This window comes from Amblyomma mixtum, chromosome 3, assembly GCF_055824585.1.
Source record: "Amblyomma mixtum isolate Tamu chromosome 3, ASM5582458v1, whole genome shotgun sequence".
NCBI lineage: Eukaryota > Metazoa > Arthropoda > Arachnida > Ixodida > Ixodidae > Amblyomma > Amblyomma mixtum.
The window spans coordinates 43633174-43656815 of NC_143014.1; the positions used below are offsets into that span (position 1 = coordinate 43633174).

Consider the following 23642-nt stretch of genomic DNA (forward strand, 5'->3'; position numbering starts at 1 on the left):
CGATTCCTCACCTTGTAAATCCCTCTCACACCAACTTCTTTACATCTAATTCGAATGATATGGGTCTTAGCAGTCCATAGCATCTGCACTGATAAAACACAGCACATCAATTTCAGTACCCGTGAGGCTCTATGCCTCTCGGTGGCACTGTATTCAAGCTCAAAACAAGCAGCGAGAAAATTTTTTCTCCTTCTAAATATACAACTAAATATATAACAAGTAGACAACTAGTTATCTGGAATATAAAAACTACACACCAAACGTGAGAAGCAAGGTATGCAGCTCCATTTTTTTATTACGCATTTAAAGCAAGCCTTTTTCTAACATTCAGCGATTTGCCGGCTTCTCGCACTTTGGCCCTCCTCCAATGGCCGGCGAATCACTGGCTTCAGATGCAAATGGGTTAACACATAAATAAGCGCTAAAACATCTGACACAGCTTAAGTGCATAAAATTTTTCTTCACTGTAAGGAGAGAGGAAAGGCACAGCAATCAATTATCTGTTCGCTCCACAGTACCTGCTCCTGCCTTTTAGAATCCACAGCACAAAGCATGATTATTTGAGCATGGTTACTTCAGATTTTGTTCTTCCAAAGACCACTGTAAAAATTACAGTATAATCCCTTCAGGTGCGAATTAAGATCCAGTGGAAGGGAAATTTTCAAAATTTAATATTTTTGTAAGGCTGGAGCAGGAGTGCAGAATACAATAAAATACAAAGGAAGATATCCATAACGTGACTCCACACCCTGTTCAAAGTTTCAATTATACTTCTTTTGACTGAATATTGTGAAATAGATCATTATGCAACCAAATCAACACATTTTAGGCATTTTAGAACACTAGTGCTTGCAAAAAAAGCAAATAAAAATTGGTAATCGCCAGAGCAGTAGCAGAACTGCCATAAAACGCTAAGCCATCCATTAAACAAAATGGATTCTTGTGTTCATTTTACATGCCTGACTTGATCTCTTTCTACGCAAAATTGTTGAGATGTCAGCGTATTTTTGCAAAACACATTTATGGAAATTGCACCTTGTATAGACAAGATTTGATAGTGTTCAGGTCGCATAGACAAATGCAAATGCTGCGCCTGAAGCGGATAATGAACACAACCAGTCTTTTTCACAAAATGTGGCACCCTCTGTGGATAGTGCAAACATTTGTCTGCTACCCAGAAAACTGGTTGAAAACAAATGCACTTGAGCAATGCACGTGCAATCCACTTCCACAAGGCACCAACTATGCATGCGAAGTGGCGCCATATGTCGCTTGCACCTGCCACCAGCATGAACTAAGCATGCGCACTGGACCCTCCCAGTAAGTTTCCAACCAGTTTCAACTCGGGAGCAGGCGGAGAGGTGCGCATGCGTGGAGCGACCCTGTGAAAAAGACAGATTCAGTACCGATGGACCCCTCTAGTTCCGTGAATGAGTGAATTAAGTAGACACAAAAAACAGAGCATGAAATGCAATCAACCACTTGATGACCAAAGTAGTCACACAATCAAAACAAGTGTGTTCATAGAAACACAGGCCCTGCACTTTGGTCAGCAAGAAGCACGTGAAATACCAGAGCACCACAACAGCAAGAGTTCAAGCTAAAACCAGCCCAGTAATCCCATGGGAGAAACTCGCATAAAGCATTTAAAACATTAAACCTAGCAAGGTTTCGCAATCTATTTTGTTACAGACCTCCATAATGCAACATAATGCAGACAACATAATGCAACAAACAGACTAGGAAAGTGAATACAAAGTTGGCTAAAGTTGAGCATGATGCAATAAAGAACCTGAGAAAAAAGTTAATTTCTTGAACCAAAAAGGCAAATAACAATGCTGACTGATTGCTAATTTTAAATATTAGCAGACATTCAGCTTTTATCAAGGCAACACCATCATACAACATCATTATATGAACACCTTCTTCAAAACAATTATTCACAACAAATTAATTTTCACTGTACACTACGCTTCTGTGAAATTCACGAACTCCAATGCAACATGCTGTGTTTGGATATATATTCCAGCAAGCATGGCAGAGAACAGCACAATACAGCAAGTACAGCAACCATAGCAACAGACATAAATAGCACAAAATATCCTACAAGTAAAACTTGAAACAGTAAAAGAAAAGTTCAGTGAAACTCAGTACAACAATCACCAATATGAGATGCAATATTTTCTTTTCTAGATATCCACGGCACTCGACATGTTTAAAACCTCTACCTAATTACCAACATTTTAATGGGCTGCTCCAACAGTTAGTAAGCAAGTAGATCTACTGTAAGCACAATGGCAACATTGGCTTAAATTAAATTATAAAAAAAAAAACTTCCCATTATGCATAGTATTCAATATAAAAGAATTTTTTCTATTATGTATAAGACACAGTATGAAGTACTCTAGAACTAAGCAAGCTGAACTAAAAAAAAATTAACAGCTTTACATTGTCATATCACACAGTACAATTAAGAAAATACTTCCAAAATATGAAACTAAGATATGCTGCGAAAAGTCAAAGGAGAAACTTCTTGCATGGCTCAGCAGAAGCCAAGGTGCAAGAAAAAAAAAAAGACCAGTTCCTGCAAGCACAGATGTGCATTTGCCAACATTCCACAAAACTCACTAGCTTTGATACACAGGTTATCCAACACAACAGTACTAGAATTAGCTACTCAAAACCTGGAACCACTTTTAAAGTCAAACCAAGGCAAGAAACACGAAAACGAAGGGAAAACTTTTTGCCTTCAGTGTATGGCACAAAAGGTGTAATTTTTTTTTATCAAGCCTTTTAGCTACCCCACATGTAAGCCTTCAAGAAACTAGACTTCGGTCTCCAGCAAAATTTCAAATTTCTTATTCAGAGTGCAGCACTTCATAAGTGTCTTTCTCACTCTCAACCAAGCCTAATTTAACTTACTGAGTTGTCAGGAAACCTACAGTCAAAGAAAAGACCACATGTAACTTGCAACAGTTACAATCACATCGTTATCTTAGCATTGAAAGATGAGCTCAACCGCAGCTGTCTTTCAACAGTTTTTGGCACGATGCTGTTTACAATGCCAATGCAATGTCTGAAGGCACAGCTGCTGAAAATCAGAAAGCATGCACACCAGCCATCAAGTATTCCTTGTTTTGCTACAAACCATCTTGCTACAAGCAGTCACAAATATTTACAGGACATCCAAAAGGAACCATATGCTATATACCAAAACAAGTATTTACCAGACATGAGCAAGGTATTAATTTATACACATTGAAAGCTGAATTTCAGAGTATATCTTTGAGATGATTTCGCTGAGTGCCTTGCTGAAGTACTCAGACACTAACTCTTCAAACAAATCTTCACTGCATGCACTTTAGCACGGTATTGTTGAACATGTGCATGTCCTGTCTTCGGGATACTATAGAGAATGAATCTCGAAAAAGAATGCTTCCACCTTCCTATGAAAACAACAAATCAAGGTGATTCCAACATCGTGAGATTCAACATCTGTACACTTCACCTCCTATCACAAATATCTAATGTTCAAAATATTGTAAAAAATACAGCTTACATGTAACACGAAAAAAATTCAGCTCTCTAAACTAAACGCTATGCAAGTTCTGTTGCATCCACACATGCACACACTGTGACTCAGTGCTGCTTCCTTGTACTCATGGTTTGTAGTAGTTCCAGCGAATAAACGAAATGGTTATTAAAAAAGATGCTCGTGTTCTACAGAAAAGCATGATGCACTGCTATAGAAAGAAAAAGCAGCCAACAGTACCAATGAATTACCAGCCACTGCCAACAGCAGTCTTGGCTAGTGCAAAATAGACATTCACTGGGGGTGGTCCTAGTCCTGATGTGCACTCAACTTGGCTCATGACTGTGATGATGAGTACCACCGAGACGAAGAAGTTATCTTTATAGCAGAACGTTTTGTCTACTTGCAGTCATTGCTATTAGAGCTGAGTGAAAGCCGAGGTTGTACTTCACAAAAACAAAGGTCTTCATTATCAAACCTAAAATTGCGAAACAGAAAAACAGCATAGGCACTCAGTTTCTTTCCACATCAATGTGGCACCACCAGATATCATCAGATTTACCCACCAACAAGCCTTGTAAGAAATTGTTTCTTCAGCTTCACCATTTTTACAGAATCGTTTATGACCATTGCTAGCACATCACAATCAGAAAGCCAAAAAGAACTGTACTCAATAGTTTTAAATGTCCTAACATTTTTTTTTTTTTTTTTTACAAAAAATCCAAAAGCAGTCACGAAGTCATCACATACATGAACCTTGCTATCTAAGAGAGAGGTGTCCAACATGCTGCAACTGCCAACTCCTGCAAAAATATCACCCCACCTCCCTTTGAATACTACCATGCATCGTGATAGGTGAAGAGAGCTACAGAGGTGAAAATGGCTTCATAGCTTCCCAAAAACATCAATTTGATTACAGCCTCACTGTCAAAAGGCTCCGCTGAGGTGACTCGCAGGCTTTGGCGTTCAGCTGCTGGTCTCAAGTTCATGGGATCGAATCCCACCCACTGCTGCAACTGCATTTCGGCAGAGGAAAGCAAAAATACCCGTGTGCTGTGCGATGTCAGTGTGTCAGTGTATGTTAAAGAACCCCACGCGGTCTAAATTAATCTGGTGCTCTCTACTATGGTGTCCCTCATAGCCCATGTGTTGCTTCGGGATGTTAAACCCCACACATTAAAATTAAATTCACTGTCAAAAAGGCAGACCCAAGTCACAGTGTGTGTACTGCCATATGAACGTCATCAATGCTTCCTAATTATCAAATAAAAAGAGTATTTAAGATTGCTATGACTACATTATGAAGTCTTTTTGGACTTTTTGCCTTCAACTGAGGTAAAATAATGACGGTGATAGTTGCAGCCACCGACGGCGGGATATGATTTGTCCTTGGACATGGCAACCAAACACACTAACCGCTCCACTGAAACACTTCAAGAAACAGTGACAATAGCAGCATAATTAAAAAGAACATTTTTAAGCTAGCATTCTTCATAGTTTAATATGTTCAACACTGCGTGTCATGGATGCCTTTACAACTGACAAAATTCACATACAAAACTTCGCACATTAGTTTACACCACCAGCACCAATGACACTAACGAAAGAAGCATAGTTCACTGTAACAAGCGAAGCGAATACTTGCAAAAAGCGTCAAGCAACTGTGCCAAACTTCGGTGGCCCACATTTATTTATATCATACCTGACCTACAAATTGCCAACGGGACGTCAGATGAATATATCAGAAATTGCTGTAGCAACATCTAGAAAAGAATGCTTATCAGCCATCCTATGGTAACCTGCGGCTACTCAGGTTTGAAAAATTAGTTAAAAAATTGAAAAAAATTTTTCAATACGTGAATATCATTGTACAAGAGTAGAACATGGAGACTTTAAGCAGAGTATAAATACTCATACAATTTCTCACAGAGCTAACAGCAGTTTAAAGCAGGTATAGAAAGCGAGAGTAATATGCTTATAATGCTACAGTGAGCTATATTTTATGAAGCATCAGCATACGGGTTTGCAGTGCAATACTGGCAAAAAAAGAAGCCAAGCAGTTAGCATCAGAACAATCATTAAACCACAACACTTACATATGCATTAAACTCTGATGTATTGTGGTATTTCTAAATAATTATTTCCAGGAAGGCACTTGAGTAAACGAAGAAATCTGAGGCAGGTTCACAGAAAAGTGTTCAAAAGAAAGGAGAGATTGCAGCAAATAAAACCCTGCACAAAAACAATATCTGTAAGTGGCACATAAACATTTGATACACACAGATGATGGCACCACAAAAAAAAAAAAAATCAGCTAGGAGCTTTTAAATAGTTCATTGGACATAAACCAATGGTAAAAAAATAAATTAGTTAAGCACTGTTGTCACGGTCCTGGTTATAGCATTTTCCTTCAAATACTGCAGAAATAACACATGCTAGCATATTCACTCGAAAATGCATTTTGATACGCCCAGGCAGAAAAAAGTGTTTTAAGAATATACTTCCAAGATAAACATGGAGGACAACACATATACCTAAACCATTCACAGAAAAAATATAGCAGCCTAGAAAGCTTATGGCACAATCATGCTATCGAATATTATTATCGAATGCAATAATTTTATACTGAACTTTGCAGTCATTTTGCCTCTTTACCAAAGCTTAGAAAAAGAAATAATACTGACCACACTGATACAAATACCTGCCAGCAAGAGACAGCAAAGTGTTCTCAAGTGATTTAACAGACTAGAGACATGTAATTTTAGTTTCGTGTTTTCTTCTTTAAAATGATGTGCGAGACATTATAATGCATGGATCACCGCATGGTATTCACCTACAACTGCTAAATAATACATAACTGAATTTTTTCTCTCATGCTGTTTCAGTTCATCAACCGAACAATGGCTACGTGTAGTTTACCTTTAGGTGATGAGAGGCAGAAAAGAATCTGTGACATCAACGCTGATACATAGTTGTGATTCACTACAGCACTCTGGCCTGCTTCAAGAGCTGGAATGACAACAAACAATGTATCAGCAGCTATATTGCAGTTTTTTTAGTGACTCACATGACCGAACAGAAACTGAAACCAAAACAGCATCAAGAAGAAATGCAATTATAAATTATTTAGCCGTTGTAGGCGAATATCACAAAGTGATCCATGTATATTAATGTCTAATTCACCATCTGAAAGAAGAAAACACACAAGCAAAAATTTGGTATGTATAGTCCTTTAAGAATTTTATACCCACATGTTCATATGTACCTCACCAAGCAGCAATATCAATACTTATGCTTCACTCCACACCGTCCTGTACTCTCACACGACATAACCTGCACAGATTACTGGTGCAGTGTAGCCCATAATCACCTCTATTTCAATTAATTCCATCCATTTCCAAGTGGTACCTCTCGTTCATATGCAGCATTTCTGTCGTGTAACCACTGCAACATGATTCAAATCGATTGAAAAGTCAATTCAGCTATCTGGCAGCTATATTTAGCATTTTGCAAGGGGAAAACCAGCCCATCATTTAAAGCTTAACCAAAAATTTTACTTTTAAAACTAAATATACCGAACAGTGAAATTTGAGACATTACCAAGCATTTTTTCAGACAGCACTTTATTAGCGAGATTGAAAGATAAGAGAAAAAGAAGAAGTGGAATGAAAGAGGTTCCATTAGAACTTCAGAGGGCGTCACTCATAAGCACGGCCCATGGTAATGCCTCTACTAACATTTCATTTTGGAGTTTCAAGTCAGCCAGGCATAGTATGCAAAATGCAGAAGTCAGAGTTCAATGACGCATTCATATCTAGGAAGCATTTGTTTACTGCACCCTTTAAGGTAGTTTATATTTGCAACAAAATTTTCCAAGCATGTGCAAAACAACATATTTTCAACTAGTCCTGTTTTTAACAATTAGTTATTCAGCAACCATTTTTGTTTTAGAACTGGAAACTCAGATGGTAACACATATTGTTTCAAAGTTATTATGCTCTAACCCTTCAGCAGCAAGAAAGATGACCAGAAACATGCAATAACCAGGAATGCACATGTCGGCAGCTTTCTTCTGCATTCAGTTTGCTATTTCAAGGTGCTCTGCAACACAAATCAACCATGTCGTTTTTATCCTTTGTGTGCGTCTGCTGAGACAAGGTGATGCCTAAACACCCAAAGAGATAGGCAAAATCATAATATTTGATATTTCAATCCGCTCCAGAAATACTCCCGTAAGGCCAATGGTGTTGAACTGTAGCAACGATCTTCAGCAGCGGATATAATGTGACAACCAAACTAGGCAAGGCTTGACTGGTTGGGCACCTAGCTTTAATTTCATTCTTTTATTCTTAGGAATTGAATCCAAACATAATGTCTCTGAGTACTGTAAGCTTCTCGCATAGGAAACAAACTAAAATAAAGCACTTCAAGCAAATAAAAACTAACAAGAATACGGCTAGGGGCAGCATTTTCCCTTTCGCTCAAAACTACCAAGGAGGCAAGCGTTGCTGATTAAACTGCTGAAATAAGAAAAGCGGTCCATGGGCACCATGGCCAAAAATGTGAAAAGAAAAGAACAGGAGCTAGACGGGGTGCAGACAGGTGGTAGCTTTCCAGCCCCAACATCCAAAAGATTACCAAAAGGCAATGGGGATGCCTGCCTCAATCCCACCCTTAGACACACATGCCTCGACAGTGACATATGCATGCGAAATAACGCTATCAAAATGTGCTGCTGCGGGATGGCCTGGCAAGGCAACAACTGCATACAAGCTTCTGCTGCTGGTGTGAAAGGCACGGTTCTAACTGGTAGTGCCCAATCTGAGCTCTGGATGAGTGAAATGCGCAAAAAAAAAAAAGTGATAAAGTCCGCTTTTATAATTTTGAATTTTTGAAGTAAAATAACTTTCATTTGCATGCTCCGATTTCTGTAATCCTTTTTGCACTGGTCTCTGGAACGCATGTCAATGAACGCATGTCAATGAACGCATGTCTGGGTGGATGTCAATGAGTAATGACTCCCTTAAATTACAAATCTACTCCACCTTGGGGGATTCCCCTAAACATTTGACCAACACTGTTCCCACTTCGAGTTATTGATCAATTCGCTCTCGCCCTACCATAAGCTTGCTGTCCCGGTTAGCTCAATTGGTAGAGCGACTGCTCCGGTGAAGCGGTGGTCCCGGGTTCGAACCCCGGATCAGGACGAATTTTTCTTTAACTGTGAAGTTTCTGAGAAAGCTGTATAGCTTTCCTTTGTAGCCGTATGGCTGCTGGGTGGATGTCAATGAGTAATGACTCCCTTATTGCATAAGGAATCCTCTGAACCAGAATAACCGACAATTTAAAGAATGCTGCAGTTTTCCTTTCACGCATTCGTTGTCTTCTAACTAAATGATCAAATTCCAGATCACTATCATGAGAAAAAAAGAGAAAAAAGGGAAGAGGATGGGTATTATAAACAAGAAACCTTGCTGAATGTGGACTAGCCTATCTCTTCATGGGAAAACATGTAAACAGTTTAAACGTATCAAACATGATTTCCTAAAGTATGAAGAAACAGACGAGATCAATGAACCCGCAGCAATGAGCCAAAGTGCTTCCTTAGGTCTGCATGTACCACCAGCTCATCACTGGAATGCTGCAACTGACTTGCAGTTTTACATAAATATGTATATTAAGTAGAGTCACATTCATTACACACTGTTTTTCCATATTGCCTCAACAAAATATCACCCCAAATCCAAGATTTTTTATATGCTACCATGAAGAGCAAAACAGCAAGGCTTTTTGAACTTCCAGAAAATTAAACCTACGACCGAAAATGTACAAGTCCGCATGGAAGTGACTTCAGAACCAGTGCACCATAGTCCCAACTTCAAAATCTCCCAGTCAAGAAAACCTTTCAATCCAACAGACCATTCTTGTTACTACCAGTTTGTTTCAATACAAAATTTAAATATATTATTTTATCTTGTGCTCGTTGCCATGATGATTGAATGTACAAGTTGCGTAAGCCCACCTGCTAGGGTCTCGGAGAGAGGCTTAAGTATTGAAAATAAATGTAATAAGCACTTCATATGATTTTGCTAGCATACCATTGCTAATGATAGCTCAGCAATCAGCTAGTATAGCATATAATGCAATATACAGTAAACTTATGACTGCACTTGACATACTTGCTTGCACACATGACACTTGAAGAATGCAGGCTCGTTAGGTTATTAAGTGAAGAGCTCAACCCATAAACAAAAAGGAAGCACAAGCTAATCATATTGATTCAAGAAAATGTAGTCATAAGATTTATTCTGTAATAAAATGTTAGTAAAATAGTACTCCAAAAGTGGGCACTAAACACTGAAGAGCTGGGCATTCTCAAGCACATCTTGCATAGCAAGATTATCAGATCTGGTGGCCTTGATGGCACATGTTGAGCAAGGTACAGCCACTGCACTTGGGTGCATGCCAATGAGTCATTGCTCCCTTATTGCAAATCTATTTCATCTTGAGGGATTCCCTTAAAACATTTAACCAACGCTGTTACAACTTCGAGTTATTGATCAATTTGCTCTCGCCCTACCATACGTTAGCCGTCCCGATTAGTTCAGTTGTTAAGAGCGACTGCTCCGGTGAAGCGGTGGTTCCGGGTTCAAACCCCAGACCAGGACAAATTTTTTTTAACTTTGAATTTTCCGTGGAAGGTGTATAGCTTTCCTTTGCAGCCATTTGGCTGCACTTGGGTGGACGTCAATGAGTAATCACTCCTTTATTACAAATCTACTCTATCTTGGGGGATTCCCCTAAACCATTTGACCCACAGTCACTTCAGCATAATTAACTGCAATTGTATTCCATGCAGTATGTGCAGTCCTATGGGCTTTTTAGGTTGCTGTACATTCATCACCTTTATCAGGAGCTGCACTGGTTAACATGTTGAATGCCAGGCCACCTCTTGATGCATATAAACACCAATCGAAATACAGTTTAAATAGTCACTGCCACAGCTAAATGGCAGCTAAATTGGTAATTGGTAAATTGGCACAGAGAGAGATTGTAAACTTGATTCCCACTAATTGGGCACTGTCATTTTTCAGCTAATTGTATAATATTTTTGTCCAAACTCTACTCTCATTTTTCAACTAATATTGCACTATTTTTTGTCCAACCTTATACAATGCTCGATGTAAAGGGGGCCTGGAAAACATTTTGTCAATCATACGAAAGACCTAGGAATCAGTTCGGCACCTTGTGCATATTATCACGACTGTTTTTCTCAGCACCGAACAAGAATGCCCTAATTAAAAGTTCGATATCTAGGTTTTCCTGTTTCCAACAAATGAAACCATTGCTGCCTTTTCTCTAGACATGTGCCTCTGGATGACACACCCCACATTTCCATCAGCTGAGTGTTGGAAGCAGCTCGTGCGAGCTCATGCAGCAGACATCTACATCCTGCAGAGTATGTGTTGCTCATAATTAAATTAGTGGGGATGTTTTTTCTCACTTCAATACTTTTTTCTTGGTGACTTCATAGTAACAAGTATCTGTGAGCAATTAAATGCATCCACACAAGACTTTGTATACAATTATGTGGATTCTGCGCCGACGACTTCCTGACAGCTTGGATAATCTCGTAGGGGATGGCTCATGCAAGTCAACTGTGTCTTACTGACTCAAAAGTGCACTTGGAAAGCTACCTCTGCAAGAAACGAGGTGGTGCTAGATTCTGTATGCAACACATCACCAGCAGTGCACACCATGATATACACGGTCCCAACGCAGACACTGTGAGAAACCCAACCCACTGACCGTGCTTGGCAACCATACCCATAGGGGTGATCAAACGCCCTTTTAAGGTATTACAATCTGTCTGTGCCTTCCCGTGTAATGAATGCTACCTTTGAAATCATTAGCTCATCGTATGAATCTTTTCCACACCTGGCTCATGTAGCCCGTTCCAGAGGTCTTCTTGGCCAATTACTGTAGTTAAGCAGACGCTGGACCTGCTGTTCAAGAAGAGTGAGCTCAGCATGCAATGGATCAAGGAATGTTCCTATCCATTCTATCACGGTGGGCACATCGTACAATTGAGTCAATGCATCACCCAGGTACCTATGCAGGTGATTTGATGTGCTCAGGAGCTCAGTCAAATTCTTAGTTGCTTCAACAATATGATCAGGACTGACAAAAGACATCCTGAGCTGATAGCTATTGAGCCAGCCAACATAATGACTGTTTTTTTCCATAACTTTCTTTTGATTGTATAAAGTTACCAGCTGCTGAACTCCTGTGAGTACCTTTGCACCCGGAAACTGACAGAAGAGCAAGCTGCTGCCTGCATCATCAAACAATGGCAACTGCCTGTTGCACTGTAAAAGTTCCTTAATTTGGGACAGCTGTGGCTCATCCAAGCATCCGTGCTGCAGGTAGACCAAGTTGGCAGCTAAGGACGGCAGACTGGCTGGCAGCAGCTCGCAGAGGGTAGCAAAGTGGTCGTACCGCTGCCACCCAGTCAGGGTGATACCACGTATATTGAGCAGCTCCCTGTGGTTGTTGAGAGTTTCCAGCCACGCGTGGTGATTCCTTAAATGGTACCTGGTGTCTGGTAGCAGCTGCTTTGGGCCTGTGGCCCCTTTGAAGGCACTAGCTATCCATAGCCCTTGGAAGCGGGCATATTTGAGCCAGTGCTGATCCTCCAGATGCTTGCTGATATTTGGGGTATACTGCCAAACCATGAGGTCTACAGGGTGAGTGGCACCCCACCGCTGCACCTCATCAGCCTCTATGCCCCGTAGCATGTCATCCCACATAATGGGCCGAACCCCATACTGAGCAACATGGGCTGCGACCTTCTCTACATGGTCCAAAAAAAGCTTATCCTTCGTGATGTTCGCTGCACCCATACGCCTTTCACAACGAGCACACTGTCCTAAAGAGTAAACCTCATCACAACCAATGTGCACATACTGTGCATTAGGGTGCAGGTGAAGCACCTGGTCCAGCATAGACTTGACCAGGGAAAGGGAGGCATTCAATGTGGGACACAGTGCCTGCGGGCTGTGGCTCAACTCCCGAAGGTCAGCAAATTCAGGCAACTTCAACACAAACTCAAGGTGGCCAAATGTTTGTACCAGAGGAATCACCTGCAACTGGTTGGCATGAGCAGTAGCCAAAATGTGGGCTATTTCAGATTCCTTGTAGGCATTACTGGCTGCCAGAGGGCTAAGCACACCAGTATAAGGAAACATATCCTCATACTCCATCAGAAGTCCTGTGGCTCCAAGTTTGCGCAGCAGTGGAAACACAGCATCATAGTACTCAAGTTTTGGAGGTGCACCTTTCAGGTCAAAATGCACAATGCGCTCATCAAATTGGATGGGTGGCACTCGTAGGCTCTCTTGAAAGCTGGCATGAGGAGCAGATGCCGTGGATGGTGGATCAGTAAGCACATCAGCCACCCACTGCATTGTTTCAACAGGTGTCCTCTCAACAGTCCTGGTGCTTTGCCAGTAAAGTATAACAAAGGCTATCACAACGACAGCAGCAATTAGCTTCAAAAGACGAATCTTCATCGGAGCCATGGCACGAGGCGACATTCCAGCTCACAAAGCACTCATATGGTACCCTGCAAAAAGAAAAATCAAGCTATTCAATTTGCTGAAAGTGAATGAACCCCTATTGGGGTGGGGGGGGGGGGGGGGGGGTGTGGGGGGTGGGGGGGAATAAGCCCCTTTTAACAAGTTACACTAAGTGTCCACATTTGCTTAATATAAGACCTGACTTGGAGATGCAGCGACAGTTCACAGCAAGTCAAAGGTAGTGCTTTTCTCTATCATTTTTTTTTCTATTCATTACCATGAGCTGCACCTACACAAAATGCTCACTTCATGTGAGAACAGTTCAAATGCAAACTTTCATCACCCACTTTAAAGACTCTCAGCAGTTTAACCTATCATAGTTTAACATCCTTCTTTTCTGACACGCTTAGGGCATGGTATGCCCAAGCCACCACTAAATACTAACCCACGTGCAAAAAGATAACCATCGAATGTTGTAGTTCAAAATAAATGGTCACATTTACATGAAAAGTGACTCATTTCATTCATAGTTCTCACAAAACGCATATGCTGTAAGACAACACTTGAAAATACTGCATGACGGCTTTTTCAATAAATTTTTCTCTTGTAACAAAGCTTTAATCACTTTTCTCCTGTACCTTGAACACATGTACGTACACATTTTCTGAAAGGTAAGCTTTCTGGCAAAAATGCAGCTTCGGCAGTGGCTCAGTAGCTTTATCATTTGACTGCAGATGCCAAGTTTGCGGGTTCGATCCTGGCCGCGGCAGCCGTACAGTCGAGCCCACTTATAACGACCGCAGATATAATGAATGCTCACTCATCACAAACGTGTGTGGTTCCACTGTCAAAATATGCTTTAGACCAATGACAATTCGTCTCGTACAACAAACAACTGTGGCCAGACAACTCAGTTATAACGAATGAGGAGACATCATAAACTCAAAGTTGAGAACTCGCTCTTCCAGCAACCACGGAGACCGAAGAGAATCTCTCATCCCCTGCGACACCACAGGTAAGAAAATGAAAAGGCAGCATTGAAAACATAGGTCACTGCCAGCTAAGCACACGCCAATCATTGCATGCACCAAGCACAAGATCAATCATTGCTTGCGTGTGTGCCTGCTAGGCTAAGCATCCAAAGTGAAGGCCAAACCTACTGTGCATGGTCATGGAACAAGTAAAGGCAGAGATTTGAGAAGTATGAATGCCTATGTGCCCACGCCGTGATATGTATTGCCTGCCCAGTTGGCTACAAATTTTTGTCCTGTTATACCATGTGCAGGTAGTGCCAGATACCAGACAGTGCAGCTGATACACTCTGTGCACATGTGCGCTGCCCAAATTTCGTCGCTACATGGGCCCAGGAACAATAGCTGACGCTGTCAAAAGCACATGTGATCAGACGCATGTAGAATTGTGGCAATGCATTGTTGATGCGAAGCTGACTGTATGTTGACTTGGATGATTACATTCGTGCAGAGACTACATCACTGAGCCGTGTTCTGACAGAGCCGTTATACGAAAAGTATGAGCACTCCTCTACTGCTAGGAATCTCATTAATGTGGCCGATCTGCCACCAGCTGTCGTGGACGCTTCAACCACTATTAGCAAACTCCCATCCTTAAAGCAGACTGTTGGCAGCAAGGGTCCAAGCGAGGAGAATATGACTGCCCTGGAGAGCCTGGAAAGTGCCACGATAGGGTCTGCTCTGATGAAACAGATGTGAATGACAAAGTTTTTATGAAATTAACGCCACTTCTGGTGGACTTAGAAATTCTGGCTTTAATATGGGGAGTCCACTTACTGCAAAGAACGCATTCCACATGAACGTCAGATTCATTATAAGTGGGCTCCACTGTATTTCAATACATAAAAACACCCGTGTGCTGTTCAATGTCAGGAGAGCAAAATTAATCCGGAGCCCTCCACTAAGTTGCATCTACACAAAACAGTGATGGCACCATGGGAAGGCATAGGGTGATGAGCCACTCATAATTTAATAAGCACTTCCTTGAGACCCTGCCGAGCACTAAGTTTCCTGATAATGCAGCCCGTATGCGGCCCCCTCACTGGTTAGATCTTGTAAAATTTGTAGGAAAAGCTCGAGTCGAATTCTGTACATCTGATTTATTTTACCTTTATGAAGTTCAATGCCAAAAAGGCATCATGCATACCCAAACCCCGCCACCCTCCCCCCCCCCCCCCCCCCCCCCCCCCCCACCCACCCCGCCTCCCCATCCACTCCGCGCGCCACCCCATTACGGATATCCTGGCGCCTTCCGTGTGACACAAAATGCTGATATCATGCGAGAACAGTACAAACACAAACTTTCATCATCCCCTTCACAGATTCTCAGCAGTTAAACATGGCACTGTTTGCACAATGATAGCTCCCATGTGTCGTTTTGGGACGTTAACAACACCGTTCACAATTCACATAAAAATGTACGCATGCATGCACTGCTACTTAATTGCCGTGAACAAAAATGCACACACGTACTCGTGGAGTTCACTTCGGTTGCACACGTAGTACATGCGCTGGATACGCGCACGCGCGGTGGATATGAGACGCGTGTGCACAGCATTGCACAGGTGCGTCCAGCGCTGAGCACGGCTGCATGACCAACGTTTATAGATACTTTGTGCATGACCATGTGATGCGTACGTAGTACGCGCGTCCTACGCGCAAGCATCGATATATCCTCGCTGAAAGTAACCACACTCCGTGATAGCGCAAGGACGTTAACGTGACCCACCAACTCCAGTTGTTCGCTATCGGCACACTGACGTTCGCTATCGGCACACTGGAACAACTAAAAAATGATATTCACTATTGTTTAGAGAAAAGCATACGCACAACTTCAAAGCGACGACTCCAGACGTAGCAGTTGAAGCAAATAGCGCACGCTACCGGCAGCCACCGAAAACATCGGCATACACGACATCCAGCGCAAGACACGGTTCGCATGGCCACCTAGGCGCTTATACATCGTTGAACAGTTTTGACAAGGCTCCGTGGAACGTCCACACTTTGGCCGTTCCGAAGAGCACACTTCCCGGGCCCTACCCAGCTATTTACGCCATGTATATGCGCACATAGCTTGCTCGCTTGCTTGCGGCGCTCGTTTTTTTTTTTTTTTTTTTTTTACAGGGCGCTAAGGGCGTCAATGATGATGATGATGATGACCACGACGAGGACAAACCCGGAAAAACCGGCGGAACGTGTGACGTGTGCGTGACCGTTTGCTGCATAGAGCTGTTTGCTGCTTTCGGCAGCGTTTCCACAGCGCGATAAATGATGTTTCTTTACGTCTGGGTGCAAGGCGTGCAATCCCGCCGCTAGCCGACGGCCCGACGGGCATCGTAGTGCGCCACAAGGCTCGTTCGCCATGGAAACATGCAGCAAAGTTTTATCACTGTCTTTCCGCGCTTCTCCGAGGAATAATATCGCCATATTAAGCATACAAGTAGCATATAGTTGCCTTTATTTAAAATACATGTTGGTTTTAAGTTTACTCATCAAAAACCTACTCCACGAAGGAGAACTGAAACAACCCGGCCAAGGCTCAAAAAGGGCACGCAGTCATGCACGCAGTGGTCAAAAGTTATCGAGGTGAGGTGAGACGAGGTGAAGAAGCTTTATTTCCGCCAGAAGAAGACCCGTGCCCCTCCGGGTCCGCTCGCAGGCATCCGGGGAGGGGCGGCGTCGCAGCTGGAAGACTAGCAACGATATAGTCGCGCAGCTTCTGCTGCCATGCAGGCGGGTAGCGTGTCGTTGTATGCTAAGGTTGGCACTTCTGAGTATGGTCTCCCATTCCTCTGCATTGTTAATTCTGCCATATCCTGGGGCACTGGGGCATCTCCATAATATGTGTTCGAGTGTAGCGGTATGCCTGCAGAACTCGCACACCTCCGCATCCTCCCTCGTGTACAGCTCCTCCAGAGCGGGGATGCGAAGTTTCTAGCTTGGAGTCTTCTCCAGTCATAGGCCCAGCCGAGCTAAGCGATCTATCCGGAGGAGGATAGATCCTTTTGTTCTTTTTCTGATTCTCTGTGATGCTATTAAAGGGATTTCCTCTTTAGTGCTGAATTCGTGTCCACGGCTCCCCGGGGTAAAGAGGAGCGGGCGAGCCTGTGGGCGGCCTCGTTTCCAACCAGACCCGAGTGGGCTGGGGTCCAGATGATTAGAATATTGTGGGCTGGGATGAAACCTTTTAGATATTTAGCCGCCATTTCATGGATGCGTCCCTTGTTGTAACTGCGGCTTTGCAGTTTACTACGTATTTGGTACCTGGCTGAGTTAGAGCGATCGCTATTGCAACCTCCTCCGCCACCGGGTTTTAAGTCAAGCCTAGGTGTCTCACAACGCCTAACGTTCTGCCTGTGTCTCCGACGGCTACGGAGACGGTTTCTCCAAGCGTGCCTACCGCGGCATCAGTGCAGGCCATGGTTCACAGTGGCATATCTTGCCTATAGCTTAGCAGCCAGCTGTGCGACTCTGCTTTTCCTTCTGCCTGTGTCGTGGATGGGATGCATGTTTCTGGGTATGGGAGCGATAATAAGATGCGCTCTTATTTCTCATCCACGGCGTCGGGGGTAATCGTGTTTTCGAAATTCTCTTTCTTTGTCCTTTTTGGCCAGGCATCGCCTTAAGGAAAATACCCGACCCAACCCTGCATCCGATCGATCCATCGATGATGGCGATGATACGGCTCCCCCCTTGGAACGGGCAGCCACGTACGTTTGGCGTGTCCTAGCCTAAATGTTGCATTAGTTCAAACAAGAAATTAAAAAGCTGGTGTCTCAACCATCTCGGTACAGGACAGCTAGGCTTCTGTCGCATTGTTGTTACCTTCCATTGCTGAAACCGGGACTTCGTTGCGGATACAGCTTGGCGTTGTGCAACACACACGTAGTACCTGGACGCACGCACGCACACAATTATAGGCTTGTTCGCTTTCGTTCAAGCAGCGCTATAGTGAGACCTCCGCTTTGCCTGAGTCCACCAGCTCTGAAGGCGCGCCTTGGTGTATAGGTGCCGTCAGAAGTAAATGGAAGGCATCATTAACAAAAAAATTTAATCATATTGCTCCCCCTCCCCTCCAACTCATGCATCCCTGAACACATCTGTGCAGCCTAATTGTGATTGTGCGAATTGTACTGTGCCCCAACAAACATGGACCATTATGCCATATATTTAAAGGAATGAATTTTTTTTACAAAGTCGCCTTCCATTTACTTTTGACGGCGAGTGTACGATGGTTGCAATGTCTGTACCCCACTAACGCGCCACTTCCGTTAATGCCAGTATTTCAGATAGAGTGGCGCCCTCCCTTAGCTGTGGAATCAGTTTTTCGCAATATAGAGCACCAGAAGTGTTCCGTCAATCCTTTTCTCTATGGTTCCGTCGTCTTGTCGGTTTCGCCGCACGCCCTGCAGAGTGCAGCTTGGGTATTGGTACCCTAGACTCATTGGAAAAAAATGTCACAATTCGAAGCGCAAGCGATATTCCATCGTGCCCAGCGCTCCCGCTCGGGCCTCGAACGCTAGCCTTCCAGCGCTCCGATTTCTCTCTTGTACTACATGTGATACAAGGTCAATGATGACTTGGCCGTGAGCGTTGGTCGCCCTGCGTCCTCACCCACGCTGACACGTTTGCGCACCTCCCGCGGCCACGCTTGCGGAAAGCCTCCTTTATAGGGTTTCGAAACAGATCGAGTTTCTCGATTCTGCGCAGGCGTCTGGTCCAGCCTGTGCGACCGATGCACGTTGTCACCAAATATTCGAATACTCTGCGAGGCAATCTTTCACGGCTCATGGGCTAAAATTATTGTGGGACTGTAAAATAATTAAAAGTGTCCCTGCCCGTGCCACTAAGTATAACGGGCTCATATGGACTGTGGGCGGCCCCGGTAGGCCAACTTGCTTGAGGCTTCTCGCGCCTCAAAGGATGGCCAACCGAAGACGCCGAATCGCTTCGTTGGCGATTAGTGGCGCTGTGGTACCCGACTGCCAAGAGGCCAGCTTCTCGTTTGCGCCGTTTCAGCCACCCTCTTAATTATCTCTGACGGGAGACAGACAACTGCGTTCACGAAGGTGACGTCCGGGACATGTACCAGCTTCCACAGGTATAGGACCATCACGAACCGATTATAGCCCCAAAAGCAAAGCGGCGAAGATTGCACTTGGCCCGAAGGGCTGTCTGAGGTATATTGGCAACGTGTTGGTGTATGTCAGCAGAGAATGACTCCCAGGTATCTGTATTTCGTGCCTACATTTAGAGGCTCCCAACACAGCGTCAGAGTCGTGTCATCTCCATTGTTTTCCGGATGTTGAAAAGAAGCCCCAGAGTGGTGATCTGCGTGTAGGAGATGTCCAATACGCTCTGTAGGTCCTGAGCGTCCTCAGCCATCTACACCATGCCGTCCGCAAATGCCAAAGGTGGGAATAGGCGCTTTTCGTCGAGCCAGCTCGTGGTGTACTTCGAATCGAACCTAAGGATCGACTAGCAGTTTCTGTTCTAAGTCCGCCACGTACAAGAGGTGAGAGAGGGCAGCCCTAAGCCCCTTGCATACGAATCTGCTTGGTCTGTACGTCTCCAAAATATGCGACGATCATGTTTTCATCGTGCAGACGCCTGATAGTGAAGAGTAGGGTTGACAGCACCCCCTGAAAATGTTTCTGCAATCATATTCTATTGCAACAACTCTGTAGAGGTGGTCTTTACGAGTATTCTAGTCCGATTCAGAAAGCTGCGCGTGGAACCAACAATTTACAAACAATTTTTCAAACTTGCCGCTCACAGCCGATTAGGGCGACACCTCACCCCGCGTTTTTAGCCGCCCCTACCACATGACGTAAACTGGGCAGCCATGGACTTAAACGGGGAGCCAAAGTAAGAAGCAGCAGAAAACCCAGTGTAACTCAATGGGATAAATTCAGACAACTCGGAGAAAGCTCCGACGTAGAGCAGAACATCCAGGATATCGACGAATGGGTGGAAGCCCTCATGCGCCAAGTTAAGGCCGCTACCACGACCCTACAGGAGGAAGACGCACCGACAACCGCCGACAGCAAACTCTTGCACATGTGGGAAGCTAAACGAGGCATGGAAAAGCGTCTCCGCACACAGAGATGGAACAGAAATTTGAGGCGAAGGATAGCCAGGCATAATAAGGAAATTGAGGAATACGCAATTAAACTTTCTGAGCAAAACTGGTGTAGTAGATGTGATGAAATGGAAGGCAATATGAGCCTTTCGAAGACGTGGGGCCTGCTGCGACATCTCCTGGACCCTGATAGCTCAAAAACACAATCGGGCACTAGATTGGCGAAGGCCAGGCACGCGTTCGAGGGGACGGACGCGGAGCTCGTGGCAAAATTAGTAAACACCTACATCGGCGACACAGAATCCCTCCCCCTCCCGCAGTACAAGGGCCCTCCTAACGAGACTCTCGATGCGCCCATAACAGAGGCGGAGGTTAGGGCCGAAATTTTGACTTTAAAGACGCGATCGGCCCCCGGCCCAGACGGGGTTACGAACAAATTATTAAGGAATCTGGACGACATGTCCATAACGGCGCTCACGAAATACATGCAGGAGGTATGGAGTAGCGGCCGTCTCCCTCAGCAATGGAAAACTGCAAACGTGGTGCTAATCCCTAAGCCGGGTAAACCGCCCGGATTAGAAAATCTCAGACCAATTTCCCTAAACTCGTGCGTAGGAACCCACGAAACACAAAAAGCGCTAATAGACATCTAAAAAAAGTCTCGGAAAAAAAAGCTTGACATCTAAAAGAAGTTTCATCTAAGCAGTGTTTTAGACTTAGACGTTTACTAGCCCTCTATTAGCTCTGCTAACGCTACGCTTGTATACGGCTAGAAAACTTCTGAGGTAGAACTTTTCTAGAATTTTTTTAGACGTTCCTTTTTTTTCCGAAATGGGTGCCTGTAATATCTTGCGCATTTCAAGACTGATCTTTAGTGCTGCCTTTAAACCCTCTAAAGCTTTCGAAATGTTAGTTCATTTTTCTGGTATACACCACTCAAAAAAGAACTCAAAGCTGATTTGCAATGACCCGAACAATGAGCCGACATTACAAGGCATGTATGGCTGGAGTAATGAGGCATAAATGCATGTGCTAACACACTTTTCAGTCACTGCATTACTCTTTATTGAATCCAGTGCATACACCCACACAAAAAAAGAAAAGGACCAGGAAATTAATGTTAGAAGCCACGGAGGTGGTAGCTTCACTGGTTTGGCTGACATTACAACAGTAAGCACTTGGATGGCGGGAAAGTGTCGAGCAGCAACCAATTGTTAAATCAAAAATTCATTCTGCCCCGGGCCTTGTTCACAACGGATGCGTTGATGATCAAGTTGCTGTGATGTGGATGGCAGTGAAGAGCTCGCTAGGTGTTCCAAAAATCGCTTTTCTCGCAAGGAGGATGCCAACTAGACGGTAACAAGGGAAGTCAAATCCAGCTCTGTTCAGCAGCCTGCAGAAGTGAAAGTAACCAAAAGCACAGTCAGTCAGGTGCATGTAGAATGGCCAATCAGGACTCGGAAGCAAATAAGACCAGGAAATGGCAAGGAGTGACAGCACAGGCAGTAAAATAAGCTAACTAAAAACACAGATGCATATGATGTCATTGAAAGCGGCATTTCAGCAGAGTGCTACGGTTCACCATAAACTCAAGAAGTCAATCACTGTGGAAGCCTTTAATAAAAGCAAAATTCAAACAGCGTGCATGGACACTGAAAGCCAAGCAGTCAATAGCAAGTGCACTGCCTTACTGTGATGCACACTGTACTCACACAACCTCCTAAGCTGCATCTCGCAAACAGGCTTTCTCTAACCTGCAAGACGTGGCTGAATCAGAAGTGGTTGATGGTTGACATCTTGCACCGTCGCACGAGAACATAGCAGAGATGCTGCTGTCCTGGTAATACCTGCATCACTTCAGTATACACCAGAGATGGGTTAAATCTTGGACCTTACCTTGACAGCCACACAGGGGCACATCTGAAAGATAAGACAAATAAAAGTGCATGTGTATAAGGTTCCTAACACTGCATTGCTAAACAAGCCCTTTCTAATCTGTACGATGAAGCTCAAACAGCGGGCAAGAGATTACTTACACCACTACACAAGAAGCATTAGTCCATATTCCCACCTCAGAACTGAAACAATCTCCAGGCCAAGTCTTCTGAACAACCAAGTACAAGGTGCTGCGATTCATTTGCGTGAAACTAGACCAGGTCCTTGCTCCTCCGGCCAACAGTTGGAGTTCTAAAGGACAAACAAATAATGGGGCTTGTGTAATGAACATTAGCAAACAGCCTAGACCTATACAAGAAATCATGAAGTGAAAGAAAAGGTGTCAGCTGCAAAGCGTGCTCACCAAAACTTGAGAAGTTGAGCAGGCAAGGAGGTCCTCTGAAAACCACTGTTGAACAGCCTGTACCCAAAACGAAATGTACACAGTGAAGCAGGGACAACGCCAGCTATGCACGGTGCAATGGTTTTCCAAAAAATAAAAGCCGCCAAGCATGCAAAGAGCCGTAGTACTTCACTGCACTGGCCAACAGCCTGCACACATACAGAGCAGCACCACTGAGTAAACTACCTTTGTGCCGGGGCTCTCAACCGTAATGAAATAAAAGCTTGACGCAGTTAAGATAACCAAAAACTGAAGGCACAGCGCACGAAGGACAGGTCAGGTCCTTCGTGCGCTATGCCTTCAGTTTTAACAATTTACCGACTAGCCCAAACAAATACCTTAGTGAAGATAACCAAAGCCTTTTTAACGTGAGTTTCACTGTCGGCAATCACAGCAAGGAGAATTGAAGCACACAGGTGGCCAGATGAGAGTCCTTGGCAAGAATAAAACGCTGCCAGAATGCAATAGAGCACAGACTTTAATCAATGTCTAGGAAAAAATTCGCGCCTTATCAACGTACGCTTAAACAAAGCTGGTTGGTTTGAAGCTTTGTCACGTTCACCTTGTCACCGCCTTGGTAAAGAAAGCAACTCGCATGCGAGAGCAGCCTAGCTGTATCCACTTAACAAAAGCTCAAATAGCACTTTGGTATGTAATGCACTGGCTGATACTGTTTTGTGATTTGTAAACCAAAGGAGTGACACACTAGCCGACCGTTCAATCAGGCGCGTTAGAGGCTTAGCCAAAGCAAGGCCGACACTTTCACCACAGAAAAGAAATGGAAGGTTACTTACTTTTGCGGAAAACGAGGCTCACATCTCAGTGCAACACTGGTACTAAACGATACCGCAGAAAAAGGGGAAACTGCGAACTAAGCACTTGCAGCTTGCACTAAGATTTATTTCTGCTTGAAACGGTTAAAACCACTTTGGCAAACTAGCCTGCATCGCCACCGTGCGGAGCGACACCAAGCAGCAAGCTGCGGCGTGACTCAAGAAAGATTACTGCCTCCAAGATCTGCCGACACGATAGAGCGCGGGTGATAAGCGCGCGAGCGAGCTCGGCGAAGGCGGCGAAGGCA

The 23642-nt window shown here is 44.0% G+C and overlaps 1 long non-coding RNA gene and 1 pseudogene across 4 annotated transcripts; both read right to left on the reverse strand.

The window, feature by feature from the left end:
• Positions 1 to 275: 275 nt before the first annotated feature.
• On the reverse strand, positions 276 to 16232 carry LOC149349960 (hexosaminidase D pseudogene; annotated as a pseudogene). 2 transcript variants are annotated; one of them, XR_016290178.1, is made up of 2 exons: positions 15972 to 16232; positions 276 to 13157 (listed from the first exon to the last, which is right to left on the reverse strand). The product of XR_016290178.1 is annotated as a hexosaminidase D pseudogene, transcript variant X1 (transcript). The 2 variants fall into 2 exon arrangements; XR_016290179.1 differs by lacking the exon at positions 15972 to 16232 and adding an exon at positions 15615 to 15940.
• A 5052-nt stretch (positions 16233 to 21284) lies between these two features.
• Positions 21285 to 22759, reverse strand: LOC149349961 (uncharacterized). 2 transcript variants are annotated; one of them, XR_016289427.1, is made up of 3 exons: positions 22523 to 22759; positions 22295 to 22410; positions 21285 to 22143 (listed from the first exon to the last, which is right to left on the reverse strand). It is a non-coding gene; the product is annotated as an uncharacterized LOC149349961 (long non-coding RNA). The 2 variants fall into 2 exon arrangements; XR_016289426.1 differs by having other exon boundaries at positions 21285 to 21616; positions 21978 to 22410.
• Between the last annotated feature and the right edge of the window lie 883 nt (positions 22760 to 23642).